Source organism: Primulina tabacum, chromosome 1, assembly GCF_025594145.1.
Source record: "Primulina tabacum isolate GXHZ01 chromosome 1, ASM2559414v2, whole genome shotgun sequence".
Classification (NCBI taxonomy): Eukaryota; Viridiplantae; Streptophyta; class Magnoliopsida; order Lamiales; family Gesneriaceae; genus Primulina; species Primulina tabacum.
The window spans coordinates 43,797,593-43,812,643 of record NC_134550.1 but is presented as its reverse complement, the minus strand read 5'-3'; positions in this window follow the sequence as shown (position 1 = coordinate 43,812,643).

Below are 15,051 nucleotides of genomic sequence, written 5' to 3'. Positions count from 1 at the left end.
ATAGCAGCTGCAGCAGCATCAACAGCGACCCCCATTCAAGAAGCCTTTCCAGGGACATCCAGGGAAGAAGCCATATCAGGGACCGCCAAAGGGCAAGGGTCTAATTCAGCAGCAGAGGGCGCCTCAGAAATCCAGTGATTTCCCAGTGTATCCTAAGTGCAACCGCCAGCACCCGGGGCAATGTTTATATGGGTCAGGCAAGTGATTTAAATGTGGAGCCAGTTACCACATGCTAAAGGAGTGCCCACAGTGGAGGCAGCCGATCCAGGGAAGTTTATTCGCCATGCATGCTCAAGAGGCAAACCCAGACACGACATTACTGACCGGTAAACTTATTTAAATAAGCGCAATATTGTTTTGCCATGCATGTTTCAAATTTTAATTTGGATTATTAGTGTGCTAGTAGTATTTTGGGATCTTGGGTAGAGGTTTTCTACTGTGCTTGAGGTTAAGGTTAGAATTTTAGGATATAATTTTGTGTGTGCTAACGTCTCACAGGAAATATTTTCATAAAGAGAGTTGCCACGAAGGCCCTGATAGACTCAGGAGCCACCCACTCTTTTATTTCAGAGACATTCGCTAGTCACCTGGACGTCAAGTCTATTGGACTCGACGTGAGCTATTCAGTGACAGTCCCATCAGGGGAAGAATTGTCAGCTACTAGCGTGGTCAGAGACATCGATCTCGAGCTGCAAGGCTACCTAGTGTACGCCGATTTGATCGTGTTGTCGATGCTAGAGTTTAACATCATTTTGGGAATGGACTGGCTTACAAAGAACAAAGTTCTTATCGACTTCCAGAAAAAGTCAGTGTTGGTAAGACCTTTAGGCATGGAGCAGTTTCTCTTCGAGCCAGCTAGATGGAGGAGCTTTCCTCTCATGATCTCTTGCATGCAAGCGTGGAGACTTATGCACAAGGGTTGTCAGGCTTTCTTGGCTAGCATTGTTTCTGCACCTGACGTACCCACTCCGTCTAGAACTATTGTACCAATGGTCAGAGATTTTCCTTATGTCTTTCCAGATGACGTCACAGGCCTTCAACCAGAGAGAGATGTGGAGTTTTCCATTGACCTTGTGCCAGGCACTGTGCCAATATCTAAGACACCATACCGTTTAGCTCCAGCTGAGATGTTAGAGCTCAAGCAGCAGATTCAAGAGTTCCTAGATAAGGAATTCATTCGCCTTAGTTTCTCACCATGCGGCGCACCAGTGCTCTTTGTGAAGAAGAAGGACAGGCGCTGTAATGCCCGAGATTTTATTCTATTTATCTGAGATTATTTATTCTGAATTGATGTGATTATAAACGGACCACTCAGAGACCAGAATTGATAATGCATGAGTATTGCATTTGTGGGATACAGTAGGTATCGCGCACATGCGCGGCAGAGAGGCGCGCATATGCGCGTGTAGCACATGCCGAGGCAGAAGACCTCGTGCATATGCGCGAGCATGTGAAGAGAAGAAGTGCCGAGACAGTAGGTCTCGCGCATATGCGCGAAGATGGTGCGCGCATATGCGCGAGCAGAAGAAGTGTTATGCGACAAGACAGTAGGTCTCGCGCATATGCGCCGATGAGGGTCATGCATATGTGCGAGACGTGCAGCACAAAGGATGAGCCACTTGGTCTTGCCATGCAATATATATGTTAATCCCTTCAGTTCCTTCAGATTCAGCATGGAGAAAACTGAGAGCTACAGGAGGAATTTTCAAGTTTTACTTTAGATCATAGAATTGAGATTTTGTACAAGATCCGACCGTCCGATTTTCAATCTGGTTTTAATACTGTGTTTCTATCGACAAGAGCTTCAAAAGGACGTAAGTTTTATTATGTTTTGTTATGATTTGAAAATATGATATTGAAGGAATCATGATATGACTGATATTATCTGTTCATGAGATTGTTGTAATTGTATCATCGAAATCAGATTGAAGAACGGATACCGTATGAAATTGTTAACATTTTCAGATTTAATTTGATTGAGAATTTATAGATTTGGTATCATATTATGTTTTTGATTGATTATGAGTTGAGATTAGTATCTGTTGATATTGTATTGCTGGGTATATCGAGATTGTGTCGTTATGCCGTTGAAACAGAATTAGATTGAGTTCTAATTATATCCAGTATTGCTTTGAGTTGCATATTTATATTGTACTTGTCATGCCCCGAGCTCGGGCCCGCGACTGCGTGACTGCACAATGGGCCCCTATAGCAACTACTTCGTATTCGTCCTCGCTTTACGAAAATGATTAATCCAAGTTGCTATAGAAGTCCATTGTAAGCCATTATAAACTCATTTTAAATCTTTCATTTTTCGGATGTGGGACAAGGGTATCACAATCACCCCTCCTTCAGAACGCGACGTCCTCGTCGTGGCCTGATCCCTTGATCCACCAATGCCGAGAATCAAGAGGTGGCTCCTACAGGTTCAAGAGTGGCTCCCGTCATGTAGCACTTTGCCCCTCAGGTTCAAGAGGTGGCTCCCATTCACGTAGCACTTTGCCCGCATAGCACTTATTTCTCGGTGTTCCATGCCGGTGACCGGCTCTGATACCAACTGTAACGAACCGTACTCTTACTACTTAAAATTTGCGGAAGAATTAAAAATTTTTTTGAATACGAAAATAAAATCAATACGGTCGTCACTACATCATCAATTCACCAATAAAACTTTGCTAAAAGAAAGGCTTGTTCAAAATGTCTAGCAACCAAAACATAAAATCAGAGTATTAATATTTTCATGCTTAAAATCTTAAAATGACGTGGGCAGTCCTCGGGTCTAGACTTCTGCTCAGTCCAAGCCGACTCCTTGGTCCCCACCCCTCGTCTCGTCATGTTCATCCTCATCTGCATCGATCAAGTGTAGTGAGTCTAAAGACTCAACACGTATAAACTGGAATAGCAAGTAATACTGTAAAAGGGCGTGCCAAAAAAAAAACTCCTTTCTTGAAAATTTGCGGAAAATCAAAAATTTTCTTTTTAAAAGAACTTAAATGGCCTCATTCATAAAATCACTAGTGAATCAAGTTCAATATTTCAAAATAATAGCAGCGGAAGAAAATAAAGTTTGCCAAAAATCACAATTTAAAAATATCCAACAACTGATAAAAATTGTTTGCGGAATAACATAACAACTGCTGCACTGAGGTCCTCGGGTGCCACTACTGCCGACCCAAGCTGGCTCACTGGTCCCCGCCCTCGGCCCTGGCCTCATCAGTACCTACAACAATCAAGTCTAGTGAGCCTAAAGACTCAGCATGCATATATCGCAGGTAACGAGAAAAATCTGAATTTAAAATATGCATGAGTTAACATATCCTGTCCTGAGGCGTACTGAAAATAATCTGTACTGAGCAATTATAATACGTGCATAACTGAACTGGAAATTACTGTAAAAATATTTGCTCCTTGGAGCCTGTACTGAAATAACTGATAAAATTTTCTTTCGAGATTATGTTTTACGCCTGTGGCCACTGCACTAAGCTGAACTGATCGGTAACTGGCTACCGGGGAGGCTGAAACTGAACTGAGCTGGCCGGTCACTGGCAACCGGGTGGTACCCTACTGAACTGATCGGTCACTGGCGACCGTATAAAATAACACTCCCACATAGTGAATGAACCACAAGCCATATCGCATAAATCTCAAAAATAATCATTTTCTGTTTAATGCACGTAAAATAATTAACTGGCGTAATGAAAATTCCTGTAATTTTACCAACTGGATTGGATTGGATCGTCCCCAGGCTCGCTGCAACCTAACTGTGCCATGAAAGATATGCAATAGCTTAAACTTGACCAACTATGCAATTTACGTTCAAAAGATGCGACTATGATGCCTAATGACTTCGCATTTAATCATGACTCCGAGCCAACCTGAACCGACACTGAACCGACGTATAGTCATGATTAAAATACGCTGAAAAATCATAAAATAATGTTCCTAAAATGATAGGGTCGAAATCTAGGTGGAATGGAGGCCAAAACACGAAACGCTCTTTCGAGAGTCAATTTGGCACATTGCACCGTAAATTCTCGTACGACCTCAAAAATGATCCGAATCACAAACGGTCAAAAACATGACCTTTCTAACTCAATGAGGCACTGTGCAGTCCAAGGCCATGGGCTAAAAGCCAACCAAGAACTCGAACGAGCCTCTGAACTGACACAGCAACTTGCTGTAATTTCCAGCAGCTGCGAAACTACAAGACTTGCGTTGGTTTCGAGGCTATCGGCCATTAGGGAAGTAAACCACCGACCAGAGACTCTTATTAACATCCCAAGGAATGATTTGAACCATGGCTAAGGGCCATAGGCCAGCCACAATCCGCATCACACCAAATCTTAACCGAAGGGTCCAACCGAGAGCAACCTGCATGCGTGTGTAGTGTTTATGCTATGATCGATGTCTTGCGTCGTTCCAGTGGCCATTTGATTGACCATGGCACGATCTAGACATCTAGGAGCATGATATGAACCGTGGCTAAGGGCCATAGGCCAACCAAGATCCATACCAAGCAACAAAAGAACGAACCAAAAGCTGAACAAATGAAGAAGCCGAAGGGGTATAGGGGCTGTTGTGATGTTTTGATTAAAAACCAATGAACAATGGACCAAGCCACCAAAAGGGCAACTTAGTCATGTATTAGACTTGCTAGGGAAGTGATCCAACCATGGCTATAGGCCCTTGGGGCAGCCAAGATCAAATCCTTCCTCCATGACAAGAAACTGAATTTTTCGAACAACATTTCTGCACCTATGGGGAGGTTGCTGTCATTCTGAATTTCCAGCAAGCATGGGGCTGGTTTGAATGGACCAAAATGGTCCTAATGCATCCTACTACATGTATACAAGCCGCCTTGGGAGCTTGGAGTCGATCCAATACCTGAAACTCACAAACCAAAAGAAACCGTGAATCTTGCCAAGGAATTCGAAAATTCTGCATGTGTGGTTTCAAAATGTTTTGACATGGATCTCGATTTTTGCTTGAATAAACATGATCATGTACTGAAAAATAAATGATAATATGACTTGATTGAGGTTTGAAAGAAATCTAGACATGCCTGGTTTCGTTTCGAAAGAAAACGAACGAAATGACGACGACGCGGCACGGAGGAGGTGGAGCGCTTCTCTTTTCTACCTTGCCTTGCTCTCGATTTTTCTTCCCTTGCTTCCTACTGAATTCCCACGGTTTTTCCTCTCTCAAAAACACTCTGAATTTCGTGACTAAGGGAGGGGGAATGATGGTTAGGAGGGTGAGGGAAGTGGGTGCAAGATATAAGGAAAGAATCAAGACCAAGTCTTCTCATTTTTTGAATTTTGAATTATGGTTTGATATCAAATGAGTTGGTGGATGCTTCTAGGAGGTAGTGGCCGAAATTTTGCTTATTTTCTAGTCTAGGATATGTCCATTTATTTAATTAAATTGTGCTCCCAAAAATCCTAGAATTATCCTACTAATTACATGCAAAGAATTGGTCAAAGTTGATGAGTTGGAAAATGAATCTTCTAGCACTAAGGGTGGCCGAAAAATGCATGATAAAATAAAGGGAAATGTTGATTATCTAGTCAACTAATAATTCTTGTAAGCCTTACTAATCCTTTAAATAATTTAGTGAGCTAACCCCTTAATTAAATAACTTAAATGAGTTCATTTCTTAATCACCTCAAATAATTAAATTAAATCCTCAAACCTCCCTTACTAGCTTAAATGAACTTACTTGCTAGCTAAATTAACTTCTGGAAATATTTCTCGAAATCTTAAATTCTATCTCAAAACTCCAACTCCGGTCCGGCCTCACTGAAATAACTGAAATGCTAAAAATCAAACTACTGAACTGAAATAATAAAATAATTAACTTCAAACAAATGCATTTAAAATAATCATGCAATGAAGTCAATTAAATTTAAAAATCTAGAATTATGCATGGCTTATACGTCTACTGATTTACGGGTTCTACAATCCTTCCCCCCTTAAATAAATTTCGTCCTCGAAATTAGAACTCACTGAATAACTCAGGGTATCGACTTCTCATCTCCGGCTCAGACTCCCACGTAGCTTCCTCCTCTGAATGGTTGAGCCATTTGACTTTGACTCGCTTAACAAGCTTGTTCCGAAGTTTCTTCTCCTGTCTCTCTAGGATCTGCACGGGTCTCTCCTCATAAGATAAGTTCGGAGTAAGCTGCAACGGCTCGAAATTCAGCACATGCGAAGGATTTGCCATATACTTCCTCAGCATGGAGACGTGAAAGACATTGTGTACTCCGGCCAGATTCGGCGGAAGAGCCACACGATACGCTAGCGTCCCAACTCTGTCGAGGATCTCAAACGGTCCAATGAATCTCGGACTGAGCTTCCCTTTCTTGCCAAATCTCATGACACCCTTCATAGGTGCCACTTTCACGAAGACATGATCGCCCACTGCAAACTCTAACTCTCTCCTCCGCTGATCGGCATAACTCTTCTGTCGGCTCTGAGCAGTCCTCATTCTATCACGGATCTTGACTACTACATCTGCTGCCTGCTGAACAATCTCTGGACCCAACTCTGCTCTCTCTCCTACTTCATCCCAATGAACAGGAGATCTACACTTGCGGCCATACAGCGCTTCATACGGAGCCATACCTATAGACGACTGGAAACTGTTGTTATAGGTGAACTCTACCAATGGTAAGTTCGACTCCCAACTCCCAGAGAAATCAATGACGCAAGCACGGAGAAGATCCTCTAAGATCTGAATAACTCGCTCCGACTGTCCATCTGTCTGCGGATGGAAAGCTGTGCTAAACAGCAACTTCGTACCCATAGTCGAATGCAAACTCTTCCAAAACGAGGAAGTGAATCTGGGATCTCTGTCGGATACGATAGAAACCGGAATACCATGGAGTCGGACTATCTCTCGGATATACAGCTCTGCATACTGAACCATGGTGAAAGTCGTCTTAATAGGCAAGAAGTGCGCTGATTTTGTAAGACGATCTACAATCACCCAGATAGCATTCGATCCTCTGGCTGACCTCGGCAATCCGGTCACAAAGTCCATGGTAATGTTCTCCCACTTCCACTCGGGAATAGGAAGAGGCTTGAGCAAACCTGCTGGTCTCTGATGCTCGGCCTTCACTAACTGGCAAGTCAGGCACTCGGATACAAAACGCCTGATGTCCTTCTTCATTCCTGGCCACCAATACAATAGCTGCAGATCTTTGTACATCTTTGTACTCCCAGGGTGAATGGAGTACGGGGACGTATGGGCCTCTGATAAGATGTCTGCTCGGATAGAATCACTGCTAGGAACCCATATCCTATCTCGGTATCTCACAATACCGTCGCTGACTGAATACAAAACACTGCCCTTGGCTTAATCTCTCTTCTTCCACTGTGCCAACTGCTCATCTGCTGCCTGACCGCTGCGAATACGGTCAATAAGAGAGGACTGGATAGTCAAGGTAGATAAACGAGGAACTCTACCTCGAGGATAAGTCTCAAGATCAAACCTCTGCATCTCAATCTGAAGAGGTTTCTGCATCGTCAAATGAGCCATCACTGCGACTTTCCTGCTCAAATCATCCGCAACTACATTAGCTTTACCCGGGTGGTAGCAAATGTCACAATCGTAGTCTTTCACAAGCTCCAACCAACGCCTCTGACGCATGTTCAGCTCCTTCTGCATAAAGAAATACTTGAGGCTCTTATGGTCGGTAAAGATCTGACACTTCTCCCCATACAGATAGTGCCTCCAAATCTTCAAAGCAAAAACTACGGCCGCTAACTCCAGATCATGGGTAGGGTAATTCTTCTCGTGGATTTTCAGCTGTCGAGAAGCATACGCTATCACTCTCCCATGCTGCATCAAAACTGCACCTAAACCAAGCTTTGAAGCATCGGTATAAAGGACAAACTCGCCGGGCCCTGATGGCATGGCCAAAACTGGTGCTGAAATAAGGGCTTGCTTCAAAGTATCAAAGCTCTTCTGACACTCCTCGCTCCACACAAACTTCACATTTTTCTTTGTCAGTGCTGTGAGTGGAACGGCGATAGAGGAGAATCCCTGGATGAATTTTCTGTAATATCCTGCTAGCCCAAGGAAACTGCGGATCTCGGATGCATTCTGAGGCACAACCCAATCTCTAACTGCTACAACTTTGGCGGGGTCTACCTCAATACCACTGCTAGAAACAATGTGGCCCAAGAACTCCACCTTCTCTAACCAGAATTCGCACTTACTGAACTTTGCGAATAATTTGTGCTTCTGCAATGTCTGCAACACTGTGGTCAGATGTCGGCTGTGCTCCTCCAGATTCTTGGAGTAGACGAGAATGTCATCTATGAACACTATCACAAACTGGTCGAGGTACGGCTGAAATACGCGATTCATGAGATCCATGAAGATCGCTGGCGCATTCGTCAGACCGAACGGCATCACAAGGAACTCGTAGTGACCATAACGAGTCCTGAAAGCTGTCTTCGAAACATCAGCACCTCTCACCCTCAACTGGTGATAACCCGAACGCAGATCTATCTTGGAGAAAATCGAAGCTCCCTGCAACTAGTCAAACAGATCCTCAATCCTCGGCAGTGGGTATTTATTCTTCACTGTAACCCTGTTCAACTCCCGGTAGTCAATGCAAAGCCTCATCGAGCCATCCTTCTTTTTAACAAATAAGACTGGCGCGCCCCATGGAGAAAAGCTCGGGCGAATGAACTCCTTGTCGAGAAGTTCCTGGATCTGCTTCTTAAGCTCTGCCATCTCTGTCGGTGCTAGACGGTACGGCGCTTTGGATATCGGAGCCGTACCTGGCATAAGCTCAATGGAAAACTCCACCTCTCTCTCTGGTGGCATACCAGAGACGTCTTCGGGAAAAACGTCTAAGAAATCTCTAACTATCGGAACATCTGAGGCTGACTGGCTGGGTTCCTTGGGGACAGATAAAAAGGTTGCTAGAAATGCCCGACACCCTCTATGCATGAGTTTCCTAGCCTGAACATAAGGAATAATGCGCGGTAAAGGAAAGTACCTGTCCGGCTCAAATAAGAACTGCTCCATTCCAGGCGGTCGGACAAGAACGGATCTCCGCTGGAAGTCTATCAACACTCTGTTCCTCAATAGCCAGTCCATCCCTAGGATGATGTCAAATTCCGGCATCGGTAGCACAATCAGATCCGCATAAACAAGATTACCGTGCAGCTCAAGGTCTATATCTCGGATAACATTGGTAGCTGCCATCTCCTCGCCTGACGGCAACACTACTGAAAAGGCTGTATCTAGCCCAATGGTCTGGATCTTGAGAAAGTTTGCAAAGATCTCCGAAATAAACGAGTGAGTGGCCCCTGAATCTATCAAGGCCTTGGTAGCGGAACCAGATATAAAAATTCTCCATGTCAACAACATAGTCTCCGGGTTGGTTTCCGCGGCATGAAGAGCAAAAACTCTGCCTTGGGTAGGCAGATTCCTCTGAGAACACTGCAGCAACATGTGGTCTGGACTGCCACACTTAAAACACTTTCCTGAGCCAGCCATACATGCTCCAGGATGGCGACGTGAGCACCTGGGACAAACTGGGTGCTCCTGAGTCCTCGGGGCTGGGCGTCCCCGCTGCTGCTGCTGCTGCTGCTGGCCTCGGTTCCTGGGCGGTCCATGAAAAGGCCTCTTATTCTGCTGCTGATGCTGATGAGGAGGAGGGTGGTGCGGTGCCTGGAATGGGCGCTTGCCCTGGCGATCCCTCTCGATATCCCGCAGATCCTGCTCTGCGGCTAAGGCCTTGGAGACGGCAATCTCATAAGTAGCAGGGTCAGATACCCTAACATCCCGGCGCAGGATCGGCCGTAAACCCACCAGGAAGTGCATCAGCTTGGCTCTGGCATCATTCTCTATCAGGGGCACAAAGTGACAGCCCCTCTCGAACTTACGGATAAACTCCGTAACCGACATATCCCCCTGTCTCAGACTCATGAACTCGGTGGTCAGCCTGGTGCGAACCTCCTCAGCAAAATACTTGGAGTAGAAAACATCCGTAAAGCGGGTCCAAGAAAGTGTAGCCAATGTCAGGGCTACCGAAGCTCCTTCCCACCATAAGCGGGCGTCTCCAGTGAACAGGTAGGTGGCACATCGGACTCGGTCTGCGTCCCCCAGCTCCATAAAATCGAAGATGACCTCGAGGGATTTGATCCATCCCTCGGCAACCATGGGGTCAGATGTCCCAGAGAATTCCTTCGGGCGCATCTTCATGAATCGCTCATACACAGCCTCGGGCCTTGTCGGCCTGGCTGTGGCTGCGGCTACGGTTGCGGCATTGCCCCTCGCAAACTGTGCGAAGAACTGTGCCATCCCAGCTAACATCTGGGCACTAATGTCCGGTGGGGGCGGTGGAGGAGGTGGTAGGTCTCCCTCTGGTCTACGCTCCTCCCTGTCTTCTCGGCGAGGCTCCTCCTCTCTGATGCGCTCTAAAATGCGTCTAGAGGGCATACTGTTCCAACATAACCCATACGTAACTAACATGCATAATTCCATAATTTATTTTAAATGAACTCTGAAATACTGAAAATCTGGAAGCATGCTGACAAACTAATTCATGCTTTAACTAAAATGCTGAACAAAATGCTGAACTGAAAAACTTACAGACCAAAGGCGTGGCTTCGTGAGCTTCTCGCGGTCAGTAGTAGTGAAACCCTATACAGAACCACCGCTCTGATACCAACTGTAAAAGGGCGTGCCAAAAAAAAAACTCCTTTCTTGAAAATTTGCGGAAAATCAAAAATTTTCTTTTTAAAAGAACTTAAATGGCCTCATTCATAAAATCACTGGTGAATCAAGTTCAATATTTCAAAATAATAGCAGCGGAAGAAAATAAAGTTTGCCAAAAATCACAATTTAAAAATATCCAACAACTGATAAAAATTGTTTGAGGAATAACATAACAACTGCTGCACTGAGGTCCTCGGGTGCCACTACTGCCGACCCAAGCTGGCTCACTGGTCCCCGCCCTCGGCCCTGGCCTCATTAGTACCTACAACAATCAAGTCTAGTGAGCCTAAAAACTCAGCATGCATATATCGCAGGTAACGAGAAAAATCTGAATTTAAAATATGCATGAGTTAACATATCCTGTCCTGAGGCGTACTGAAAATAATCTGTACTGAGCAATTATAATACGTGCATAACTGAACTGGAAATTACTGTAAAAATATTTGCTCCTTGGAGCCTGTACTGAAATAACTGATAAAATTTTCTGTCGAGATTATGTTTTACGCCTGTGGCCACTGCACTAAGCTGAACTGATCGGTAACTGGCTACCGGGGAGGCTGAAACTGAACTGAGCTGGCCGGTCACTGGCAACCGGGTGGTACCATACTGAACTGATCGGTCACTGGCGACCGTATAAAATAACACTCCCACATAGTGAATGAACCACAAGCCATATCGCATAAATCTCAAAAATAATCATTTTCTGTTTAATGCACGTAAAATAATTAACTGGCGTAATGAAAATTCCTGTAATTTTACCAATTGGATTGGATTGGATCGTCCCCAGGCTCGCTGCAACCTAACTGTGACATGAAAGATATGCAATAGCTTAAACTTGACCAACTATGCAATTTACGTTCAAAAGATGCGACTATGATGCCTAATGACTTCGCATTTAATCATGACTCCGAGCCAACCTGAACCGACACTGAACCGACGTATAGTCATGATTAAAATACGCTGAAAAATCATAAAATAATGTTCCTAAAATGATAGGGTCGAAATCTAGGTGGAATGGAGGCCAAAACACGAAACGCTCTTTCGAGAGTCAATTTGGCACATTGCACTGTAAATTCTCGTACGACCTCAAAAATGATCCGAATCACGAACGGTCAAAAACATGACCTTTCTAACTCAATGAGGCACTGTCCAGTCCAAGGCCATGGGCTAAAATCCAACCAAGAACTCGAACGAGCCTCTGAACCGACACAGCAACTTGCTGTAATTTCCAGCAGCTGCGCAACTACAAGACTTGCGTTGGTTTCGAGGCTATCGGCCATTAGGGAAGTGAACCACCGACTAGAGACTCTTACCAACATCCCAAGGAATGATTTGAACCATGGCTAAGGGCCATAGGCCAGCCACAATCCGCATCACACCAAATCTTAACCGAAGGGTCCAACCGAGAGCAACCTGCATGCGTGTGTAGTGTTTATGCTATGATCGATGTCTTGCGTCGTTCCAGTGGCCATTTGATTGACCATGGCACGATCTAGACATCTAGGAGCATGATATGAACCGTGGCTAAGGGCCATAGGCCAACCAAGATCCATACCAAGCAACAAAAGAACGAACCAAAAGCTGAACAAATGAAGAAGCCGAAGGGGTATAGGGGCTGTTGTGATGTTTTGATTAAAAACTGATGAACCATGGACCAAGCCACCAAAAGGGCAACTTAGTCATGTCTTAGACTTGCTAGGGAAGTGATCCAACCATGGCTATAGGCCCTTGGGACAGCCAAGATCAGATCCTTCCTCCATGACAAGAAACTGAATTTTTCGAACAACATTTCTGCACCTATGGGGAGGTTGCTGTCATTCTGAATTTCCAGCAAGCATGGGGCTGGTTTGAATGGACCAAAATGGTCCTAATGCATCCTACTACATGTATACAAGCCGCCTTGGGAGCCTGGAGTCGATCCAATACCTGAAACTCACAAACCAAAAGAAACCGTGAAGCTTGCCAAGGAATTCGAAAATTCTGCATGTGTGGTTTCAAAATGTTTTGACATGGATCTCGATTTTTGCTTGAATAAACATGATCATGTACTGAAAAATAAATGATAATATGACTTGATTGAGGTTTGAAAGAAATCTAGACATGCCTGGTTTCGTTTCGAAAGAAAACGAACGAAATGACGACGACGCGGCACGGAGGAGGTGGAGCGCTTCTCTTTTCTACCTTGCCTTGCTCTCGATTTTTCTTCCCTTGCTTCCTACTGAATTCCCACGGTTTTTCCTCTCTCAAAAACACTCTGAATTTCGTGACTAAGGGAGGGGGAATGATGGTTAGGAGGGTGAGGGAAGTGGGTGCAAGATATAAGGAAAGAATCAAGACCAAGTCTTCTCATTTTTTGAATTTTGAATTATGGTTTGACATCAAATGAGTTGGTGGATGCTTCTAGGAGGTAGTGGCCGAAATTTTGCTTATTTTCTAGTCTAGGATATGTCCATTTATTTAATTAAATTGTGCTCCCAAAAATCCTAGAATTATCCTACTAATTACATGCAAAGAATTGGTCAAAGTTGATGAGTTGGAAAATGAATCTTCTAGCACTAAGGGTGGCCGAAAAATGCATGATAAAATAAAGGGAAATGTTGATTATCTAGTCAACTAATAATTCTTGTAAGCCTTACTAATCCTTTAAATAATTTAGTGAGCTAACCCCTTAATTAAATAACTTAAATGAGTTCATTTCTTAATCACCTCAAATAATTAAATTAAATCCTCAAACCTCCCTTACTAGCTTAAATGAACTTACTTGCTAGCTAAATTAACTTCTGGAAATATTTCTCGAAATCTTAAATTCTATCTCAAAACTCCAACTCCGGTCCGGCCTCACTGAAATAACTGAAATGCTAAAAATCAAACTACTGAACTGAAATAATAAAATAATTAACTTCAAACAAATGCATTTAAAATAATCATGCAATGAAGTCAATTAAATTTAAAAATCTAGAATTATGCATGGCTTATACGTCTACTGATTTACGGGTTCTACAAATACATAATAAAATCGCATGCAACTTTAAAATAGAACATACATACTTGAAACTTGGATTTGAATTGAGCTTGAACTTGCATACATACATAGACGTGCCATAACTTAGAAGCTTTCATAAACATGCCTGCGTACTTGTTCATACTTAAACATACATGATTTCATTTTGCGTAGAGGATGTTTCAAAGCAAGTGACCCATACATAATAAACGCCTGATCAGACAAATCACAGTACTGGGCTGATAGGGACGTATCCACTGCCACATACATGAGATCCCCGTTCATAATTTAACGGGCTGGTTGGTCCCCGTTCATTATTTAACGCTTTCCAACCAAGATCTTACCCGTTCATAATTTAACGGGGTGGAGAGGTCCTCAGCCACGTTCACCGACTTCCAAACCCATTCAATTTGGTCACAAGACATTTAGCATACCTCAAAAACTTAAAATATTTTCTTGCACGTCAACATACTTACTTGGCGTTGAGGGATTCATTGGACTTAGATCGGGGCCGTTGCTGCACATTCTAACATGAATTCGAATGCTTAACTGATACACTTAGACATAATAATCAAGCTTACTCACGAGCTCATTTAATCCCTTAGGACGTTCTACAATTCCAATGACTCGACCTTGTAAACCATTGTACTAAACCAAGACATCGAACCTCCAAGCATAGTATAAGATTTTTCCCAAAATTGTGAAGGACACGGACCCCGTGCCTACCTCCGTGTAGGGGTCTGTGTAGACTCGGGTGAAAAGGCTCGAAAGGGAAGGTGGACATGGACCCCGTGTCAGGGTCCGTGTGGGGGTCCGTGTAGACTCTGGAAACAGACACCGAAAAGAAACAAAGGCACGGACCCCATGCCAGGGTCCGTGTACCTGCGGGCCAATTAAAAATTCGGAAATTCTAAACAGGTTTTGCTTAACAGTCTGGACTCGATCGTACGGACCACAAATCGACACTCCAAGACTCATCCTAGCATGCCATATCATCAAACCATATTCGTACAAATTCCCAAAGCGACTATGATCACCCTACGGTACATACCAATCAAACGTGGCAGTTATCATCAAAACGTTACCTAGGACTTTTAATTAAATCGAGCGCCTAAGGACATGAGACGAAACCTCAAAAATACTCCCAACATCGTACTAAGCATACCTAAACGCAGCAACGATCGCCCGACGATCCCCAACGAAGCCTGTAACAATAAAATCTCGAGAACACATCAAAACATAATTTCTGAAAAACGCAGTTTGAGCAGTCCCATGAAAAACACCATAACTCACTTGATTTTTGTCCAAA